We start from the raw sequence: 23,025 nt of genomic DNA on the forward strand, positions 1-23,025 counted from the left end.
CGCACTTCGTGTACTCTATTGTCGATGATGTCCCTCACATCAGCTGAGCTGAACTTGCGGGTAGACCCTCAGATTTGGGGACTTTTGATTTTGTTTCTAGTTTAGGTCTGAGTAGAAATATATGTGGGGAGGGGCATGGAGGGTGGCAGGGGTCCCTTCGTCTTACAGCATCACTTTACAGCTGAAGTCTCTGGCTAAAAGGAATATGGAAGGCCACAACTCCCCAGGATATAAGAGCAGCCTGGACAGCTCTGGCCTGGAGCACAAGCTAAGGCACCAAGAGCCTCCCGAGCCTTTGTGCCCCCACCATTGCTTACTGGGACACTCACTATCCTGTGGGGAAAGCCATGGATCTGAGGCAGGTCCCTGGACTCTCTTGGGGTCTGACTCTGTTTCAATCTGCCACATAACAGCCCAGAATCCAAACGTTTTTATTTATGGAGTAGATCTAAACCCAATGTATAAACGGCTCATTTTGCTTCCGGGTATTTTGCTGAAGATACATCAGATAACAGATTTTTAAATCTTGGGAATGGTAGACGCGTGCTTAGAGTCTTCCCTGGAACACGGTGGGTTTAAAAAAAAAGAGCCCAAACTCAGTTAGTCCAGAAATCAGTCCCACTGTCTCACAACAGAAGTGAAGATGGACCTCCTGCAGGAGTACTGACACAGGGCATCTTCTTGGGATCTGACCTTTCAGTTCCCTTTCTTCCGGATCATGCAGGAAGCTTTTCAGCAACAAAACCAATTCAATTTGTTAACTGATGGGCCTGCTTCCTAAGTGGATTAAAAAAAAAATCAGGATAAATACAGAGTGCATTGCAGGTGAAGGACAACTCCAGCCACTGTGGGCATACTTAGTGGATGGAGGTTACATGGTGGGTGGGTGAGGGTGGGGGTAGAGGGGGTCTGCTTGGCACAGCATACATGTGTCCTGTGACAAGTATGATGCACTCATCCATGCAACCACAGCATAAGTATGAGTCTAGCACGGGGATGTGAAAGTGTGTCTGCAGGGCCTTCGTGGGGTGCACAGCGTGATTTTCTGGGCATTGCGCTGAGTTCACCCTAGGGCAATGACAGAAAAGAAGGCCAGGATTGGAAATGAAATGGCAGATGAAGTTTGTTATTCCCTCCTCCTCCTTTCCCCAAGGGATTTAGGAAATGCTTTTTGGGAAAGAACACAGAGCGCAAAACACATCCCTGGCTGTCTCAAGCCCCCGAGGGGTCTGCAGTTAGGCGGGGCTCGGGGATGGCGAGGGTATAAAGGTGGGTGGAAGGGTGGAAGGAAGCGGCGTCAGTCAACTTCCTCGGCTGCGGTGGCGGCTGTGGCAGCCGGCTGTGCACCCGGCTGGGCAGCCCTCCCCTGGGCCGGGAAAGGGCGGAGCTGGGCGTCGCCGTCCGGGTTGTCCCCTCCTCCCGGCTGCTCTCGGGTGCAGAGCCCTCGGCGGTTGGGGCCGCTCGGAAGGAGCTCTCCCGGAGCCGGGAGTCGGGAGTGCGGCTGGCGGAGCTGGGCTGCAGGAGCTCGGCCGCTCCTGGTATTGGTAAGTCCCGTCTGTGGGGGGCGGGGACCGGGCAGGGTGCAGATCTCCACCGAGATGCTGGGGAGCCTCTGCCAGAGCCGGGAGGCGGGGATGTGACCCGACCTGCAGGGGAGATGTAAACTCGCATTAGGTGCCCCGAACCTGGGGGACCCAGCTGGGACCCGATATTAGAGTTTTAATATCGGTTTTTAGAATGCAGAACAGACAGTCCAGACGGTGGAGTTGAGGAGCTGCAGAGCCCTGAAGGATTGGAGCTAGGGGATCCGGACTGCGATGGTGAGGAGCTTGGGGATAGGATCCTGGAGAGCTGGGGTTTGGAGTCGGTGTCACGATCGAGAATTGAAGGTGTCTTAGCCCAGGGAGAACAGGAGAGGAAGGATGCAAAGGAGGGGTAGTCCTGTGAGCATTCTTGGGGCGCCCTCCACAGGGCAGAGGGGAACGGAATCCCGGAGGGGAATGCCCAGTAGAGGAAGAATGGGGCGGAAGGGGGTGCCCGAGAGAGGGGAACCCCGGAAAGAGTAAGGTGAGAAAGGCACGAGCTCCTCCTTGAGGAAGACGGAGCGGGATTCTTCAAGGAGACACCGCAGAGAGTTGTGCTGAAAGCTGTATGTAGGCTGCTGGTTTAGGGGCTAAGGTGGACCGAGGGATAGGGGGAAATACAAAGGGGCGGAGGTGGCCGGCGGGACAGTGCTGGGACTATCTCAGCCACGAGAATGCTGTCTTTTCAGTAGAGGTGGCCGTGGACACCTCAAGGGGGTATTCCCTTGACAGCAGATTGAGGAACCCTAGATAGGGCAAATGGGGACCCAGCGTTCGCCAGTCCAGGAGTATTGGGGACCTATGGAAGGGTGATTAGGTGCCAGGAGGAGGAGACAGCGGTCTCAACTTTGAGTACTTGGTTATACAGTTATACGTACCCAGGGATAGTAGAGAGACCCTTGGTCCTGGTGAGCACTTTGTCTTGTTTAAGTTACACCTCATATTTCTGACCTGGGTTAGAAATGGCTTTGCTTGGTGGTGGTGGTGGTGGGGGGGTGCGACGAGGAGAGACTAGGGCGAAAGGAATAGTTATGGAGTGAGATTTCCACCTTCTGTGCTTTAGGCAAAGCTCATATGATGTAGGTGTGTAGAGAGTCATAGTCCTTAGGTACTATTTTTTGTGCAGTGAGAGCTTCTGAGGGAGGTCAGCAAGCACACAGCATTCCACAGGCAAACTTCCGTGTTCTAGTGTCCCATAGTCCATGTTTGTATTAGTGAAGCTTCGGTCTCCTGGGGCAGCTAGTAGGAAATTACCTTTCTAGAAGGCACTACCTATAATTCCCCTGATAGAGTTATTCTTGGTCAGCTTCCATGTCTGGGCTGGTCCACCCTTGGTACTGGTCCACTCCTGGCATCTCAGAGGCTTGGTGTCTAAGTGCTATCTAAAATTATGACCTAAGCACGATCAGTTTTCTTTTGTTTGTCTTGGGTGTACAAGTTGTTTCATTTAGTTAAAGTAATGTTAAGCATCTCGTTGACCTACCCTATATTGCTGATTATTTAAGGTAAGTAGTTTGTTTGGGTGTGACAAGTGATTCGTGGTTTTTCGCTGTGATTTCTTTGCATTGGAAGGTGCTTGGGTTTTGGAAAGAATCTTTCCTTCTGGGCTGGGAGGACAGGTTCATCCTCTGGAACAGACTGAGATGCCCACTCCCCAAGAAATCTGAGAGCTTTTTGTTTTGTTTTTGTTTTCGTCTTTTTTAACTTTGTTATTGGGGGTGGGGTGACAGGGTCTCATATAGCCGAGTTTTGGGTTCAAACTTAACTACGTAGCCAATCCTTCTGTCTCCATTTCCTGCATATTGGGATTAGAAGTATGTGTCAACACACTTAGAAGTTTAGTTTTTTGTCTTTTGTTTTTCCTGCAATGCAGGGGATTAAACACTAAGCCTGGCACATCTAAACATGTATAGGATACCCCTAACTACAGTCCCAATCCCCAAGACCTATTTTGGAAACTAACATTTGGTGAGTGGTTTTTTTTTTTGTTGTTGTTGTTTTGTTTTGTTTTTGTTGTTGTTATTGTTGTTTTGTTTTGAGACAGGGTCTTTTGTGTATTCCTGCCTGGCGGGGAATTCAGTATGCAGACCAGGCTGGCCTTGAATTTATAAAAAATCCACCTGCTTCTGTCTCCCTCGCACTGCGGTTGTGCTCCCTGCCCTGGGTAGCCCAATGTGGTTTTTTGCTGTTCTTGTTGTTTTGTTTTGTTGCTGAAGATGTTGGCATTGCTTTTAAATTTTTCTTTTGTTTTCGTTTTCATGTTTCGTTTTTCTTTCAGGAAAGGGAATGCTTTAATAACTATGCAAATTTACAGCAAAAGCACGTTTCCATTGCAAAACGCCATATCTGAATGGGACGCACTTTGCTACACGGAGCGCATACATAGAGCTTGTTGAACGGCCTGACCCTTGCATGAGAGATCCGCAATATCGTTATGGCAAGCAGTGTATTTACTCACTCCCACATAAAGCCAGTTGATGCTTTCAGTTTTTAATCCAAGTACTAAAATAAATACGTCTGTATGTATACAGTCAGCCGAATATTTCTCCTCTTCAAAAGCGCTCCCTTGGCAAGCTGGGTACTGAATGTAGTGATGCTGTCATTGCAGAGAATAGTCCCGGAGCTCCTGCTTTGGACCGGCCGTCAGATTCTGCAGTATGTTTGCTGCTTGCCCGGTGCCTGCAAACCTGCAGTGGGCAGAGTCCAAGGCAGAATGAGTCCAGCTTGGGCTTCTGGAGAACTGGGGTTATAATATGGAGTATGAAAATAGTGATGACTGTCTTGAAGCAGTTCAAAGGGGCGGCTTCCGGTAAACATGCGGCTTTTTCTTTCTTTCTGTTTTTTTAATCAGTGCTTACCCAGAAGTTGCAGATTTATGACGGCAACGAACGCCTGAGATAATCAAGAAGGAGCAACCTGGGAAAGCCTTAGAGCAGTGGTTCTCAACCTTTCTAAGGCCGTGACCCTTTGATATCGTTCCTAATGTTGTGAACACCCCACCCCCACCATAAAATCATTTCATTGCTACTACGTAACTGTAATTTTGCCACTGTTATGAATTGTAACGTGAATATCTGATATGCAGGATGTCTAATATGCGACTCCCCCAACAGGGTCCAGACACACAGGTTGAGAACCGCTGCTATAGGTTTTTTTGTCTACTTGGCCTGATTGATTTGGATTGATTCTGTTGGGCAGAGCAGCAGGGCTGGGAGTACATCTCAGGACAAAGCTGCTCCCCTCATGATAGTCAGTAATAAGAGAGAGAGATAGAGAGAGACAGAGACAGAGACAGAGACAGAGAGACAGAGAGAGACACACAGAGAGAGACACAGAGAGAGAGACAGAGAGAGACAGAGAGAGACAGAGAGAGAGAAAGGAGGAGCGCCCCATTAACTGTTTCCCCACCATCTCCCAATACTACAGGGCAAGCATTCTAGGTGGAAGCCACGGGGAGACATTTAGGTCCAAATCAGCCAGATACAGTAGCACATACCTTTAGCCCCACATCAGGGAAGCAGAAGCATGTGGGCCTCTATCATTTTGAGTCTAACCTCATCTGTATTGCATGTTCAAGCCAAATTACATAGTGAGGTCATCTCAAAAAAAAAATCCACATCAATAAAAGTACCACCTTCATTTGGGTATCTCGAATATATGCAGGAAAAATAGCTTAGAAATATCACTTAACTAGTGTACCTTGTAACGAATTAAGGCATGTGAAGCCAAGTCTCTTTTCACCTTGATGTCCTTTGCTGGACAGTCCTCCACACGCATCAAAGTAAGAGATTAGTTTTCTCAACCCACACCAACCCCCAAGCCATACTTCCCCATACTGAGGCCCAGAGCTGGAGTTTTGAGTTTGATTTTTAACTTTGCCTAGAGGCAAATGGAGGAGAATGGTTTCTGATAGTGCAGTTTAGCATAAGGATTCCAGGGCACAAAGTGAACCCGGCAGCCAACGGAGCACAGGTCCTCTGTCTCCTTCGCTTTCACACCATCGTGGCTCAACTCAGAGCTAGGCGAGTTCTCGGACATTGTTTTGCCTCATTGGACCTCAGTTTGCTGCCTATAATTCCAACTTCGAGTGACATCTACTTTGAAATGATTTCAAGTGAGAATCGTAATAGGTAAGGACTGTATACATTTGCGAGAAAAATTAAGTAAGATTGTGCATAAACAGTTCTGAATTCTCTGCCTAACAGTGTACGCAGAATAAGTGCTCAGTGGAGGCTGGCTATATTTGTTAGTAAAATTATTTATTAGTAGATATGTATTAAAACTCTTTTGACTTCTTGTGAGAATTTATCATTTCCTAGAGAATGGTATTCCTTTTAGCTGAGCTCTGTGACTTATGATATGAGTGAGGAAGATTTATTTTTGTCTTCTTGACATCTTTGTTCTATTTTTTTAAGTTTTAAATCATGGCTTTAAAAGCAACTTCAGGGGGTTGGGGACTTAGCTCAGTGGTAGAGCGCTTACCTAGGAAGCACAAGGCCCTGAGTTCGGTCCCCAGCTCCGAAAAAAAAAAAAGAACCAGAAAAAAAAAAAAAAGCAACTTCAGTTACTTCACTTTTAATTTAGATTTTTTTAATGTTTTTTTTCTTTTTTTAAAGATTATTTATTTATTTATTTAATGTATGTGGGTACACAGTCGCTCTCTTCAGACACACCAGAAGAGAGAATCAGATCCCATTACAGATAGTTGTGAGCCATCATGTGGTTGCTGGGAATTGAACTCAGGACCTCTGGAAGACCAGTCAGCGCTCTTAACCACTGAGCCATCTCTCCAGCCCCCATTTAGATGTTATTTAATGTGAACATTTCTATAATGGCTATATATTACAGCTTACTACGGTAGTGAAAATTTAGAGTAAAAAAAATAATTAAAAAGTCTCTTCTGTAGTCCTTTCCTCCTACCCTGATTGAATAAAAATCCTCTTCCTTCTTCCCGCCTTCTCTCCCTCTCTCCCTTTCCCCCCCACTCTCCCTTGATTCCTTCCAATGAAATATGTATAGTTTGCTTAGCACACTTTGAAGTGACTAGCCTAGAACTCACTGTGTAGCTGTGAATGACTTTGCACTTCTGGCCCTCCTTTCTCCACCATGAATTCCGGAACCACAGGTACCCGCTCTCACTGCCTGTTTCGTGTGGTACGGGAGATTATGCCTGGGCACCCATGAGTGCTGTGCAGCTGTTCTACCAACCAGCAGTGGCCCCAGCCCAGAGAGGCATGTTTATGATGAACGCTCCTCTTAAAATGCTAGTTCACTATGTTTTTTTTTTTTTTTTAATGGCAAGGAAGAAGAGCTTGTTACTCAGTCCTCAGCTGTTTTGTAAATGTTGACATTACATTTCTCTGTGAATGTTACTATTCCAGTATAAGCTAGGAAGGTGGTATAATAATCTTATGAAACCATAGTCCGGAAAAGACACGGTGATCAGGAATATAAAACATCATATTTATCTACCTGTCTTAAGGATATGTAAAAGCAAACAAAGGTTTCTTCCGTAATTACTTGCGCCAAGAATTAATATGACTTTCGCTGGATGTTCTTGTCTCAGCTCAGCTACTTTTCTTGTTGCTGAGGCAAAAAGAAAAGAGAAATCTAATAAAAGCAATGTAAGGAAAGGTTTGTTTGGCTCCCAGTTTGAGAGAACAGGTCACTGTGGTGGTTAGCGTGGCAGTGAGAGTCAAGAACTCTGCAGTCCGGAAGCAGAGGGAAGGGAATGCTCACTTTCTCTATTTTCCTCTTTATTCAGCCTAAAACTCCAGTGCCTGACAATACCCAGCCTATAGTCAGGACGGGTCTTCTGTCCTTGGTTAAATCCCTGTGGGCAAGCCCACAGAGGAGATTCCAAAGGAAGAATGGCCATCACAATTCTCCTGCCTCCAGCTCCATTTCTTGGAGAGAGCTAAACAGGTAGCTGTCTCATGAAGTAATCTAGTTTTAAGGTGATTTAGCTCTTTGAGAATTTACTCTCACTATAGGCTTAGCTGCCGTGAAGGGAGATGATATTAAAGCACCCATAGTCTGGTGTGGTGGTGCACACCAATAACCCCAACACTCAGAAGAGAGAGACAACAGAATTGTAAAGTCTACACTAGCCTGGGCTACACTGGGGAGACCCTGATGCAGGAGGAAAAGACATAGTGCTTCATAGACAGGGAAGTAAACAAGAAAGGCTTTCTAACTGATAGCTAGGAAGCACTGGGACTGCGGCTCAGTTTCTTCTGTACAATAGACACACTTGGGAGTGCCCCGGCTTCCCTTAAACCATCCTTTCAGAAACTCTGGGTAGGGCCTAGGTATCAGATTTTTAGAATGCTTTGCAGATGATTCCAAAAGTCAAGGGCCACTGCCTTGTGAAATTAATAATCAGAGGGTGGGGGAGGGTGTGAGTTGTGGTTTATGTTTATAATATCAACATTTGGGAAGCTGAAGCCAGAAGATGGATATGAATTGCAGGCCCATGTGGGTTACACAGTGCATCTTTGCCTCAAAACAAAACAAAACAAAACAAAACAAAAACAGAAACAGAAAAGTTTTAAAAAAGAGGAGGAGGAGGAAGAGGAAAAGGAAAACAAAATAGAACAGATAGGGGCGGGGACACGTGTCTGTTGCTAAGGTAACTGCTATGAAATAATGAAGATTTGTACTGATTCCCAGAATCCATGGGAAATCATGGTACCGTGGGCTCTGCTAGCCCAGGATGGGGTTGGGGTGGTGGGGTAGCGGGTGTTTGTGGGGCGGGGTGTAGAGGAGTGGAAGAATCATAAAGCTAGGTGGATCCCTATAGCTCATTGGCTAACGAGCCTAGCCAGTCAGTGAGCTCTAAGTTCTGACTGAGAGACCCTGTCTCAAGAAAGGAGACACCTGATGTGAACTCTGCCTTCTACATATACATTGGCATGCATATACACATAGACCCACATGAACACGTACATACAACACACACACACACACACACACACACACACACACACACACACACAAAACCTAATAAAAATATTACTTTATTTGGGCTCTTGTTTTAGTGACAGGTGAATGAAAGCTTGCAGTCGGGAGACATTGCTTCAGAGCCTTACAGGACTTTTTTTTTTTTTTTTTTTGATTGACAGTTTCACATTGGTTACTATTTCCGTGTGTGCATCAGTCAAACGGTTTCCAACCTTGTCCAATACAGCTTTGTTTCAGCCTGTGTGGCATGGACAGCAACACCGTCACAGTGATTTTAACAATTTTTATTGTATTAGTCATTTATTGGGGGAGGAGCAGTGCATGTCATGGCGCTGTGTTGAAGTCAGGTGGTGATGACTGGGGGGAGCTGGCTCTCCTTACACCATGCCTGTCTAGAGGATTGAACTCAGGTCCTCCCGTGTGGTGCAAGGCTTGGTGGAAAGTATTTTTACCTTCTGAACCATCTTACTGGCTCCTAACTTTTTTTCTTAGGTCTGAAGATCACGCACGCACGCACGCACGCACGCACGCACGCACGCACGCACGCACGCACGCACGCACGCACGCACGCACGCAGGCTGGGAGACTGCTAGTTAGCTTCCTCGCTGTTAATAATTGTTCATGGCTGAGCACTGAGCACGGACTAGTATCAGGCAATGTGTTTACATCACTTCATTTAGTCCTCAGGACGGCCCTGTCACCTAGGAAGTAGTATTATTGGTTCCATTTCACAGACGAGGAGACCGAGAGCAGAGAGACTGGGACTTGTATAAAAGGCACCTCGGGTGCTGATCAGATGGAAGTCTGAACTGTGTCCCTGCCGCCTCCATACGCATTTGTTAGACTCCTGCTGTAAGTAGGAGGGAAATGTCCTGAGGACCGGTGGCTTTTTTAATTATTTAATTACGTATAATATAAGTGGCTGGGGCCTGATGTTCACCCCGACTTGAAAAAGAAGAGCCCTCCATTGTTCAAGCTATTGTTCTTACTGGTTTTTCAAGACAGGGTTTCTCCGTGTAGCCCTGGCTGTCCTGGAACTTGAGCTGTAGAGCTGGCTGGCCTGGTGTTTCTGTGTGAATGTCACAGCATGCGTGGGGATGTCAGATGGCACCTTTCAGCAGTCAGTTCTCACCTTCCGCCTTGCTGAGGTAGAGTCTCTCTTGTTAGTGAAGCCATGTCCTGCACTCAGGGCTGGCTGGCCTGTGAGCTCCTAAGAAATTCTCAGGTTTCTCTATAAATTCTCCACCTCGCTCTAGGGATGCTCAGGTTACAGATGCTTGCTACCACACTGTGGATTCCAGGGATTAAATTTAGGTCATCTGGTTCTTCCACTGGCTGAGCCATTTGCTGGCCCTGCAGTGAGATGTTTGATGGACTTCCCAATGGTCTGGGGGAACCACAGGAAGACTTACTCATTTGTTCACATCCATCAGATTTAAAGGGCTTGTCAAGTGCCAGGGTCTACAGTAAACACAGTGGATCAAATAATGAGCAGAAATTCAATCTCTGCTTCTCTAGAGGCTACAGTTTAGAGATAGATTTGCAGCAACACTGTCCCTCAGAGTCAGATGGAAAAAATACTTTTGGGGACTCCCTGCCCTCCCTTTCCGGTCTCTCCCCTTCTTTCTGGTCCCAACCCCTTACCCCCAAATAGTTCCTTCCTTGTCTTTCAATATCATAGTTTGTGCACAGAGCTAAGACTACCAATAAATAGTGAGAGAGTCGTTATTTACCTAATGAGAAGTTGACAATCGCTTAATTAAATGTCATATTATGTCACATTGCATTAAAAATTATTCTTCCCCAGAGATGAAGAAACCGTTCTCTGTAACAAGTTAAACAAGTTGGATAATCAGGTTGAGGTAAGCCTTTTGAGGTGAAGGAAAATACTTCTTTTCTCCATGCCAAGGGGAGCATCGTAAACTTGCAGGACATCTACAGGGCCAACAGACTCCATTAGTTAACTACTGGATCCACTGTCCTAGGCATGTCCAGAGGTGCGGATCCATCTCTCTAGGGGTTCTGAAGTCCAGTTAGGTTGACAATAAAGATTTAACTATTGCAGAGTAACTCCGTTTTAATATTCGAAGAGGATCCAATGCTATCCTCATAGCATTAATCATTGAATGAATAAATTAGCAATAATCATGATTTTCATATACAACAGGTATAACAGTAATTCAGATTTTAACAAGAGCTGACCTAAATGACTGTGATGATCTCAGTCTAGGCAACCTGATTCCCATTTTAATCAGCCCCTGCCCCTCACCCCAACCCCCTTGCCTTTGTGAATCGGAAGGAGCCCAGGGTGAGGGTTACTGATTTAACAGGCTTTCTTGTTGTTGCTCTTGTGATACAGCTAGCAGCAGAGGTGGTGACATTTATCCTTCTCAGCTGATGTTGTCAAAGATTAAAAACAAAGAAAGTCGGAGGACACATTCCGTATCCACAACTAAGAGGGTATTTGCAGCTTTTTGTCAATGTCTCAAAAGAGTGTGCTTGGCCCCTCCGTTAGAATCTACTCTTTTTAGTCCAAGAGAATGTTCACAAGGGCTGCCTGCCAGAGGAGCTAGAGAGACCCTGGAGGAAGGCTGTGCTTCCTCAAACCGACTGCAGTCTGAAGGGAGATGCATCCCCATTCCCTGCCTGCAGACAATGGCTTTGTGGGGGATGACGCTTTTTTATCGGGGAAAGCTGTTTTCTTGTTTTGTCTTGGACTTGTTCAAGAGAGCGTTGGTGACACTCTAAGCAGAGGATAATGTGAAATAGACAGTGGAAGGCAAGGCTACACAAATTACAAAATTTATGTTCTGCAAAATGACTTCGGTGCAGAAATCCCACCTTAGCTTTTCTAGTTCTTCACTTAAGCAAAGCAACGGCGTGAAGGGTATTCTTTTGAGTTGCCAGGAAAGGGGAATTCGTTTTCTGCATGGGTTAATACTGTAATGGCTACGGTATTAAAATGCCATGCAGGCAAATTCCAGAGGGCTGTGGATGCTGGGTAGCATTTCAGGAAGGTTTGGTTCATCAGGTCTCTGCACAAGACATTTGGATTAATTTGGGAAATGCCATTGGTATTTCTCAGGTTGCAACCCCCCCTCCTCTAGTTCACAGGGCTCCTGATCTCCTCTCCTTTCTCCTCTTTTCTTTATAATATCCCCTAACTTTCAATCCTCCTGCCTCAGCTTCCTGAGTATCTGAAATCACAGGCCTATGCCACCAGGCTCAGCCTCGCTGATGGCTTTCTGTTTCATCTGGGATGTTAGTAGTTTTAGATCTCTGAAGTTGGAAGGTCACTCCTACATAGAGATAACAGAAAAAATGGGAAATTTGTACTGTTGGGGTATAAATGCTGTCAGGCAGCAGAGGTGGGCTTCAGGCAAGAAATTCCAGTTCATCTGCAGGGACTTTGACCACTTAATAAGTACCCAACAGTGGGCTAGACACAGTAAGGAACAATATGATTTAAGAAACACATCTCTGTGTGTGTGTGTGTGTGTGTGTGTGTGTGTGTGTGTGTGTGTGTCTACGTCTGTCTCTGTCGCTGTCTGCCTCTCTCTCTCTCTCTCATATACACACACACACACACACACACACACACACACAGCACATGCATGCATGTAGATATGCACACCAGGATTCTGTAAGACACAGGACTCTAGTTTTAACCCAGGAAACACTAGGCTTAAGCCCTGTGTGTTGAGCTGTGAGCTGTGGTAGAAGACTTTGTGCCACACCGTTAAAAAAAAAAAAAAAAGGCAACTTCAGTGTGACCTCTGTGCTCAGAATACAGTGCAGAAGAAACAACCCCAGAAAGGTAGCATTTGGATAAGAAGGGGGTTTTGTTGTTGTTGTTGATTCGACGGTTTCAGGAATAGCACAGAGGGCAGAAATGAGGGGCGTGCATGCCGCAGGCCTGAAGCAGGCTTTGTCTTCCACTGTCCTCTCTAATGCTCCATGCATTGTGTGCTAACTCTATGTGTTTGCAAGTTAGTGCTCAGCCACTTAAGGCTTCGCAAAGTGGGGTTGCAGATCTAAATTCTCTTCTGCAGTTGAGTGGAGAAAGAAAAGGGAGAGGAAGCCATTCATTAAAAATTGTTGTTCGGGCCCGGTGGGATGGCTGACAGGAAAAAGTACTGTGCAAGTCAGACAGACCTAGGTATGATTCCCCAGTGGAAAGAGAAAACTGACAACTGGAAGTCATCCTCTGATGTCCTCGGGAGTATCATGGCGTGCATAAGCGCACACTCACACACACGGAAGTCACATAAGCACATACACACTAATAATACATAAAATCAAACTTTAAGACCATATATAGTGCTCAAGACTGAAGTGGCACTGTAATCCCAGCCCTTAGGAAGTAGATTCAAGAGGAACAGGAATTCTTTTTTTTCTTCTTGTTTTATTTTTTTATTGGATATTTTTAAGTATTTACATTGCAAATGTTACCCCCTTTCCCAGTTTCTCCCTTCCATCCCTTCCCCCCTGCTTCTATGAGGATGCTCCCACTCCTACCCACCCACTCCCACCTCACCGCCCTGGCATTCCTCTACACTGGGGCATCAAGCCTTCCGAGGACCAAGGGCCTTTCCTCCCATTGATGCCAGACAAGGCCATCCTCTGCTACATGTGCAGCTGGAGCCAGGGGTCCCCCCTTGTGTGCTCTTTGGTTGGTGATTTAGTCCCTGGGAGTACAGGGGAGTGGGAGTCTGGTTGGTTGATATTGTTGTTCTTCCTATGGGGTTGCAAACCGTTCCTTCAGCTCCTTCAGTCCTTTCTCTAACTCCTCCATTGGGGTCCCTGTGCTCAGTCTGATGCTTAGCTGCAAGCATCCTCATCTGTATTTGTGAGGCTCTAGCAGACCCTCTTAGGAGACAGCTATATCTGGTTCCTGTCAGCATGCACTTCTTGGCATCAGCAATAGTGACCGGGTTTGGTGGCTGCATATGGGATGGATCCCCAGGTAGGGCAGTCTCTGGATGGCCTCTCCTTCAGTCTCTGTTCTACTTTTTGTCCCTGTATTTCCTTTAGACAGGATCAATTCTGGGGGAAGGGTGGGTGGCCCCATCCCCAACTGGGGACCTTGCCTAACCTCTGGATACGGTTTCTACAGGTTCTCCCTCCCCTTTGTTGGGCATTTCAGCTAATCTCATCCCTGTTGGGTCCTGGAAGCCTCTTCCTTTCCTGGCATCTGGGACTTGCTAGTGACTACCTCCAGTTCCCTATCCCCCATTGCTACACACTTCTGTTCAAATTCCTGACCCTCTGTATATCATCTCTGTCTCCTCTCATACCTGATCCTGCCCCCCCATCTCCCCATTGCCCTCCTCTCTTCCTCCCAAGTCCCTCCCACCCTCTAACTCCTGTGAGTATTTTGTTCCCCCTTCTAGGAAGAACTGAAATATCCACATTTTGGTCATCCTTCTTCTTGAGCTTCATATCGTCTGTGGATTGTTTCTTGGGTATTCTGGGCTTTTGGGCTAATATTCACCTATCAGTGAGTGCATACCATGTGCGTTCTTTTGTGACTGGGTTACCTCACTCAGGATGATATTTTCTAGTTCCATCCATTTGCCTATGAATTTCATAAAGTCGTTGTTTTTGATAGCTGAGTAATATTCCATTGTGTGGATGTACCACATTTTCTGTATCCATTCCTCTGTTGAAGGGCATCTGGGTTCTTTCCAGATTCTGGCTATTATAAATAAGACTGCTATGAACATAGTGGAGCACGTGTCTTTGTTATATGTTGGGGCATCTTTTGGGTATATGCCCAAGAGAGGTATAGCTGGGTCCTCAGGGAGTACTATGTTCAATTTTCAGAGGTACCTCCAGATTGATTTCCAGAATGGTTGTACCAGCTTACAATACTACCAACAATGGAGGAGGATGAACAGTAATTCAAGGTCACCAATTCAAGGTTACAAGAGGTTCTTTCTCAGTCAAAAAACAAACAAACGAATACATAGTTCTGGGTTCCAGTGATGCAGAGAGGAGGAAGATGCCTTCCAGGGTGCAATGTGTTTTTGAAGAGGGCCACACAATTAACAAGGAATATGATTTTGGGAAGTCAGGATTGCTGTACAGAAAGATAAATGAAGACAAAGAAGAGGGAGTAATTACTAGTGATAGGTATAAGCATGATAAAGATTTTACAGCATGCCTTAGCTTCTTAGAGAAGCAAAGACCTCTAAAGTTTTTGCTAAGGGTGCTTCAGTCTTATTTCAGACACACACACACACACACACACACACACACAAACACACACACTCACACACACATACTCACACATACTAATACACATACATTCACATACACACATACATTCACACATACACACACACATACACATTCACACACACACTAATACACATACATTCACATACACATACATTCACATACACACACATACATACATTCATACATACACACAGATTCACACACATTCATACACATACATACATTCATACACACATACACATATATATATTCACATACATACACATACATTCACACATAGACACATTCATTGACATGCACATACATATCCATTCATATACACACACTTGCAAGCTGACAGTACTTTCCAGCTGACACATCATAATAATGACAGTGGTTCGTAGATTTGAATTAGGCCCTGTGCCTCTCTTTACGTTTTATGTATACTTTTTCTTTTGGTATAAGGAACACACTGTCACAAGACACGTAAAGAAGTGAGGGTCACATAGAGGAGGACAGACAGGCACCCATGACAAATACTATAGTCATCCACCCATCGACTCTGTGTAGACATTGCAGCTCCATAAAAATCTTGACTTATGAAACAGAAAGCCACTATCTGTAATTATAGGATATGTCTCTATGCCTGGAGAACCACTGGGTTTAAGTCCTAACTGAGTTCCAAAGAAGATAGTAATATGGCCATTCCTGCATGGAGGCACAACCCAGCGACATGTACTAAGCAACCGTCCCATCCCAGGCTTGGTTCAGTGGACTTTCTTTGTGTTTACTCTAACTGACTCAACTCCTGTAGCCACTTAAGAGAACGGTCATCCCAGTTTTCAAAAGGGCCAAGTTGGTCTGTACCAGGGTTAGTACTTTAAATGCTTTCATAATTTTGGGGCACGGCGTTTAAAAATGCTGATCTCCTTTTAAGTTAAGTGCTCCCTCAATATCTAACCTCGAATTACTACAGGGTAGGGCTTCCTGTCCAACTGAGCACCTTATCTAAGACATTGCAAAAGTTAAGGAGTTTCTGGTGCCCACTGCATTGGTATCTGTGGTTTCCTGAATCTGTCAGCAGCATAGGGTGGGGTTAGGAGGGAGACGTCATGGAGCATTTTTTATCCCGTTATTTCATACGCTTGCAGTCCCTCAAACCTGTGTGTCAGATGGCTGCGTGCGTCCTTGAAACTTAGGTTTGGGTAAGAACTCTTTGAAGACACAGTGAATCTCTTGCGATTGTGTGAATGGACATGGTATGATTAATACTTCACGAGTTCAGTTGAGTTAGCAAACCTCCAACAGAAAGCTCCGGCAGTTGTGGGTGGCTTCAACTGACGGTAAAGTTTGCTGTGCACTGACCCAGGTGCTTTCGTGCTGGTGTCCAGAGGCAGGCTCAACTCCCAATGATTCTGTAATTGTGAATAAGGCCCTTGAGGCCCTCCCCAATCTCTAACAGATTATATTTATTGAGTACACTGTATGTTGTATTTGAAGAGTTTTAATGTACTATATTCTCTTTCTTAAATTTGAATTATAAATATTTTGGGACAGAATGGTAACAACCTTCTCTCCAGGTTCCCTCCCTCCCTCCCTCCCTCCCTCCCTCCCTCCCTCCCTCCCTCCCTTCCTTCCTTTTCTTCTTCTTTCTTCTCTTCTTCTTCCTCCTCCCTCTATTTTTTGGAGGAAGGGGGTTTAAGACAGGGTGTCTCTACACTTCCATGGCTGTCTTGGAACTCACCATGTAGACCAGGGTGTCCTTGAACTCAAGGAACGGCCTCTGCTCCCTGAGTGCTAGGTTTAAAAATGTGTGACTTGGTGACCAGGCTGCCAAAGGTTTTTGTTTGTTTCTTATGTCTTTTACTTCCGGTTTATTTCAAAGTACACCCCAATCATCATTTGTCAAGCTTGTGAAATGTGATTTAAAAGATAAGGACTTTTCATATGTTCAGCTTCACAACAGTTCTAGTAATGGGGTGCCATTATGATCTGCGTCATAAAGATACAGACTACAAGCTTAACAGACTAGCTCAGGTCACCCAGGTTAGAAGTGGCCGAGACACCACACTAATGTTGCCTTGCTTCAGAGCCTGCCCTACTTACCAAACACTATATAGACACCTCCAGATCCCACTGCGGTAGCTAATCCTCTAACTGGATCTTCCTAGAAGCAAACTTCCAGGGCTGGGGCTGAATTGCATAAAGATAGAATTAAAGAGGTTCCAGTGCCAACCGAGTTGGTATCAGTGGTTTCCTGAATCCATCAGCAGCATATGGTGGGGTTAGGAGGGAGCCTTCAGGGCACATATTTTATTCCATTGTTTCACATCCCTGTAATCCCTCAAACCCACGACACGCGCCACCATATTGGTTTCCAGAAATTCAGTTACCCAGCCATTGCGCTAACTGGGTCTCTGTAAGCACCCTCGGACAGAATGTGAGAGGCTCCGGTGTCAACCCCAGGACCAGCTTGAAATATTAATGGATTCTATTGAGCAAGAAGCATCGATGAGAAGCAGCCAGACTCTTATTGTGATAGTTTGAAACGTTGGAGAAACCCACACTGAGAAAGGACGGGCGTAGTAGGAAGTGTGACTTCCATTGGCTGCTTGCTACCAAGGGAACAAAAAGGTTTCTTTTCAAATGAATTTTCCTTTGCTTTTCTCCCTTGGCAGAGCCAGTCAGTCGGGCTTCCCGCTGAATCTTTTCAGTTTGTCTGTAGCACTGCTAATTGTGTTTTGTCTCCTGTCACATGGCTTCCTTCATTCCCTGGCCTTTTCGTAGGCCTCTTGCCTGCTGTGGACTGATTTCACTGCCAGAAATGTCTTCCCACCTGGGAGCCAGTTGGCGGACAAAACAAAGAAGTTCCGGGGAGGCGAATTCTCCCCACCCAGACACCTGACCGAGCAGGCCCTTCCTAAGCATTGAAGCTTGACGTACAGAAGACGAGAGGGTGGATAAACCCACAAAGAACCATGATTCTTCCCTTACAAGGCACCAACTAGGCCCATCGCATGCTTAAGAACAGAGCAGAAGGCAAACTCTACTTATCCATTGGCTAAGGCACTTGGGTTGCCTCAGATCTAGGAAGCGGATCTTCATCAACCAAGCAGCACATTCGCTTCCTTGCTTCTGTCGTTGAGATTGCCGACATTTGCCAATTCAGCATTTCTTCTCTCGTCCTCTTACCTGCCCAGTCCCCATCACAGAGGGTGGCTAACTGCTGGAGGGCTGCCCGGCACCTCTTACTACCCTCACTGTGGAGGACTAGAGGGCATACTCAGTCATGCTGCTCTTGGGGCTGAGAACAAATTCCACCCATATCCCTAATGAAATATGCCAACTAGTTTTGAGATTCTTTCTGGGAAACATGGCATATTCTTTTTTTTTTTTTCTGAACACGTGGTGTATGTGGTGTGTACGTGTGTCCCACGTGCAGAGGCCAGAGGTTGAGATCCTGTGTCGGACCACTTACCAGTTCAGATTTGGAGAGGTCTCTCATTGAACCTAGACTTTTTCATTGATTGGCTAGACTACATGACCAGTTACACCTACCTCGTACCCTGCCACCAATCACCCCAAACCCCTCTGGCCCCCAGGATCCTCTTGTCTCTGCCTTCTAACACAGGAGGTATGAGTCCACACCACCTGGCTTGACATTTTAGGTGGGTCTAGGGATCCAAACTCAGGTCCTCATGCTTGCCCAGCAATCACTGTACCCATTAAAGATGTCTTCCCCAGCTCCGACATGTTTCCTTTAAATATTCTCAAATAGTTTTTCATTATTTATGTGATTTTTTACGGTTAAAAGGAAAAGTCTAATGGGCAAAACAATGGAGGACAGTCACTTAGCTCTTGCCAATGGAGTGGGTTTAGGTATGACATCATGGTTCTGCACCACAGCTCCCCTGAGGGTGGCCTCCCTTAAGTGTCTATGGTAGACATTTCAGTCACAGTACCGTTCCTTCCCAGGTCCAGGAGAGGCTAGGGACATTCCTCATGACTCCAGGAAGCCCTTACCAAGCAATAGCAGAAGACGTGGGACCTGCAGGTCATTTGCTAACCCGGACTTTGGCCTGTGGTCGTGTTAGCTCCTTCCCACGGATTTGCGAAGTGGTTCTGAGAGTGAGTGCAACGGATGGGGAAATTTAACCACTCAAAGGAACCAAAACATTTCTGGAGCACAGGTGACAGGAAAGACATTTGTTTGTTTGTATGTTGAGACAGGGCTTTTCTACGTAGTCTTGGCTGTCCTCCAACTCAGAGTGCTGGGATTAAAGGCATGCACAGTCAGACTCAGCTAAGAGTTGTTTTGTTTCCTTTTTGTTTTTTGTTTGTTTGTTTTTTGGGTGGGTTGGGGCAGGGTTTCTCTGTGTAACCCTGGATGTCCTGGAACTCCCATATACCACCATGCCCCTGACTGAGGAGAGAATATTTTAAATGCTAACCTCTCCTAGAGTCTCTGAGAGGGTTGAGTTTCCCTTTTCTGCACACAGGAGGTCTTTCACAACTGGTACTGTTCGATTTGATTTTGAAGAAACTGCCAAGAAGATGGGACTTAGCCAGGAGGTGACGTCGGATCTCTGAGTTCAAGGCCAGCCTGGTCTATAATGTGAGTTCCAGGTCGGCCAATGCTACATGGAGAAACCCTGTCTCGAAAAACCAAAAGGGAAATAAAAGAAAGAGATTTCCTTGACCGAAGCTGTTTGCTGTGCACCTGGCAGTAAATAGTTCATGTAACCCACATAACCCGTTGTGCAATCAGAATGCTTTAGGTGCGTCTGGCCTCACTAGAAAGCATTTCCAGTTGTGCTGTGTAGGTAGGAGCTTGCAGGTTTTGCCTCACAAGGACTGGCTGTCCCTAGGAAGACTAACAGAGGGTGCCAGGCTGTCTCTGGAATGCCTGAGATTTGCTTTTTTCCGTTGCTGCTTTTGGTTGTTTTAACTGACAGCACCCCCTACTCCCCCACCCCCAACCCCACAAGGCAAAGTCAAAACCCAGCCACTTTGAAGATGCTCTGATTTGGCTGCCAGGCACAGAGAGATGCCTTTTGAAAAGTCTCAGTTGTGTGATAGGGATGGAGAAGGGAGGAGCCAAAAATCCATGTAGGTCAGACAGCACTTCTTTGACCAAGTGTTTTAGGGGTATTTTTTTAAAAGTCAGGTAGGACTTAGAGGATGTTCCCCGCTCTAGGAAGGGTATATTTCTGTTTGCTAATGTTTATCTAAAAGTCTTTAACTGGAATCACTTCAAGCTCATTGTTTTGCTTTATCTTCTGGGTCTTTTTGGATGTTATCCAAAGGAAGGAGGGAAAAGACCAAACACCCTTTGGGACCGTTGAAGTAACCGGATTCTCCCCATGAGGCTGAAATAGCGAGGCGGGAATGAATACAACTTTTCAGAATATAGGACAATCTTTTGTCAAAGGCAGCGCTGGGTTGATGGAAATGAAGCTGACCTTGAATATTCTGGTAACATTGAGTACTTGGCTGTTCCTAGCCTCTGTTTGGACTTGCAAACAGCTCTGTCGTTCACTTTCCTTTGTTTGCTAAAGAGAACTCGGTGGGCCTTTATAGTGTGTGCCCTTTTGGTTTTAAACACAATCTTTGTTTAGTTTTGTTTTGCTTTGCTCTGCTTTGAGACAAGATCATCCTCTGGAGCTCAGGCTGGCCTCAAACTAGCTGTCCTCCTGCCTCAGCCTGATCAGGGTTAGGATTACAGGGACAAGCCAGGACGTCTGGCTAAAACATATCTGATTTGAATGTCCATCTGATGGCAAATTAGCTCCGTGTGACTGATTAGAAACGGACTGTTTGAAACTGATAAGGAATGTTTGCTAGTCCTTTGTGGTCTCGACACCTGCAGCCAGGTGTCAAACCTTTCTTATCCTCCCCAGTTGTGAAATGGCACTGTTGGGGCCAGCAGGGCTGTGGTGGATATTTTTAAGTATATGCTTCATTTAATGTGACAGGAACAGGGCCTGTCTGCCTCCCAGCCTACTTTACTTCCAAGACCAATACATCCTCCAAAGAACAAAACTTGGTGTTGATAATAGATGTGCCCACTTGATATTAATGAATGTACCTACCACAATATATTTGGGTTAGGACAGCCACTAATTAAAATTTTTACTGACATGTTAAACTTGAAGAAAGATAAATAAATAAAATGTCCTAACGCAGGAAAAATCAAGTGCTACTAAGAGTTTTGCTTAGGCCCAACATCTTAGAGCCACTGTAGGTGAAACTTGCTGCTGACTGGTGTTACCTGTATGAGCCAAAGTTTGTACAGAGTTGGAGGGTGTAGACAGGTCTGAATCGTAAGAATCCTGCTCTCATATCAATGGAAGGAAGCCGGCTTAGACATTTTGTAGTGCTTTCCAGGAAATAGGGTAGAAACATAAAGCACTCTGAAATAACAAGGAAGCTTAGTCGGCAAGCTCGGAAGTCATGATTCTGGCCTTTGCTACCTCCTCCAAGTGACTTTGGACAAAGGACTTAACTTGTTCCCTTATCTAGATCACAACTAAAGTTTAGCAGACTCAATGCCGTATAGTTCAAAGGAATGGAGAGTTAATGCCTACAATGGACTTGAAACTGTCCCTAGCATAGACTGAGTATTCTATGTACAGGAATCATAATGATAATTTACTTGCAGGCAGATAGAAAAGGTACTCAGTTATGAAGAAGGGAAAAAGGCGTCTCCCATTTCTGGTAGGAGTAGAGAAAAGCTAGATGTGGTGGTAAAAGGCCTGTGGGAGGTGGAGGCAGCAGGATTGGGAGTTCGAGATCTTTGTCAGCTTCGTGGGAGTTTTGAGGCCACCCTCGGTTCTTTGAGACTCTGTCAATCAATCAATCAATCAATCATCAATCAATCAATCAACAAGGATCGAGGGGCAGAAGTAGGTTATTTGGAATGCTTGATCGCCGTTGGAGAATGTTCAGTTTGAAATAGCTTTGTTACAGCTCGACAGAGATGTTACAGTTACATCAAGTGGGCAGCGAACCCTCACTGCATGACAGTCAAGCTATCTGCGTTTTTCGGACTCTCTGGTTTTCCTGGCAGCTTCTCGTGAGCTCCTCACAACCCCGAATCCCACGAGCTTCAGATTCACGAGTAATAGTGAGGAAGATCAGGGCACATGTTAAAAACTCATCGAGTTTGTGTTTAAAGAGAGGAAAATTGTCACCAAAAGCCTGAATGCCTTAGATAAATGAACATGTAAACATAAACTTAGCATGCGGTGATCAAAGAGAGGCTGAGACTGGACATACGAACCAGAAAGGGAACAGTCTACCGTTCTTGCGTCTTTCTCTTACCCGTTCAGTTCATCCTTGGTTTCTTTGGCTTTTGTGCTGAGAATTGAATGGAGGCCTTTTGTATGCCAGTCTAGGGCAGCATCAATGAGCAGCGGGTCCCCAGCTGATTTGTTACTTTTTATTTGAGACACAGTTGCTAAGTTGTCCAAACTAGACTTGAGCTCACAATGCAGGCAGTCCTTGAACTTGTGTCCTTCTGCCTCAACCTTGAACTTGTGTCCTTCTGCCTCAGAGCCTCCAGAACCAGCTGGACCTTAGGCTTGCTTTCCCGGGCTAAGCTTCGATGTATTCATTCACTCGGAGACTAGTCACTGAGTACTCACTGAGCACTATGTGTGGTTCTAGGCAAGGGGTCGACAGTGAATACAACAGACCAGAATTTCTTTGCCGATGGGACTTGTAGTCTGGGCTAGCACAGAGGCTAGGAAGAACAGACAGTAAACAATAAACACAACACACGATGTATTTATTCACTTCTTATCCAGTCAGATGGCTGCCATTTAAGAAAATGGGGCTGGAAAGATGGTTCAATGGCTAAAGTGGCTACTGTGCCAGAGGACTGGGGTTTGATTCCTAGAATCAACATGGTCACTCACAAATATTTGTAACTCCAATATCCAGGCAATATTAGTCCCCAAAAGCATTCTATTACATGAAATGCACAGACACGCATGCAGGGGAGGAGGTGCACTGACACAAATAGAATAATATTCTTAAGAAAGAAAATCAGAAAAGAAAGAACTCGATATTGAAGCTGTGCAGAAATTGCAGCTGTCATTGAGGATGGAATGGGTAGCTTCTAAAAAATATTAAAAATGAAATTACTATGCTCTAGAAATCCCACTTCAGGGTATGTGCGTACTAAAGGATGGGAAGCACAGTACTGAGAAGATATTTATACATCCACGTTCATAGCAACATCATTCTCAATAGC

General features: G+C 45.6%; 1 protein-coding gene and 1 long non-coding RNA gene across 14 annotated transcripts in view; one reads left to right on the top strand and one right to left on the bottom strand.

Moving 5' to 3' along the window:
* The first annotated feature begins 1,435 nt into the window (after nucleotides 1–1,435).
* Nucleotides 1,436–23,025, top strand: part of Paqr8 (progestin and adipoQ receptor family member 8) — a 48,508-nt gene continuing 26,918 nt past the window's right edge. For 2 of the 12 annotated variants that reach the window (NM_001432946.1, NM_001432947.1), the window contains 1 exon segment: nucleotides 1,436–1,544. The gene's annotated coding sequence lies outside the window, so the exon portion shown is untranslated. 12 annotated transcript variants of the gene reach the window in all.
* LOC148003656 (uncharacterized) lies at nucleotides 9,554–14,913 on the bottom strand. 2 transcript variants are annotated; one of them, XR_015629445.1, is made up of 2 exons: nucleotides 12,138–14,913; nucleotides 9,554–12,026 (listed from the first exon to the last, which is right to left on the bottom strand). It is a non-coding gene; the product is annotated as an uncharacterized LOC148003656 (long non-coding RNA). The 2 variants fall into 2 exon arrangements; XR_015629446.1 differs by having other exon boundaries at nucleotides 12,142–12,287.

The sequence above is a fragment of the Rattus norvegicus genome, chromosome 9 (genome assembly GCF_021556685.1).
Source record: "Rattus norvegicus strain SHRSP/BbbUtx chromosome 9, alternate assembly SHRSP_T2T, whole genome shotgun sequence".
In the NCBI taxonomy this organism is placed as follows: Eukaryota; Metazoa; Chordata; class Mammalia; order Rodentia; family Muridae; genus Rattus; species Rattus norvegicus.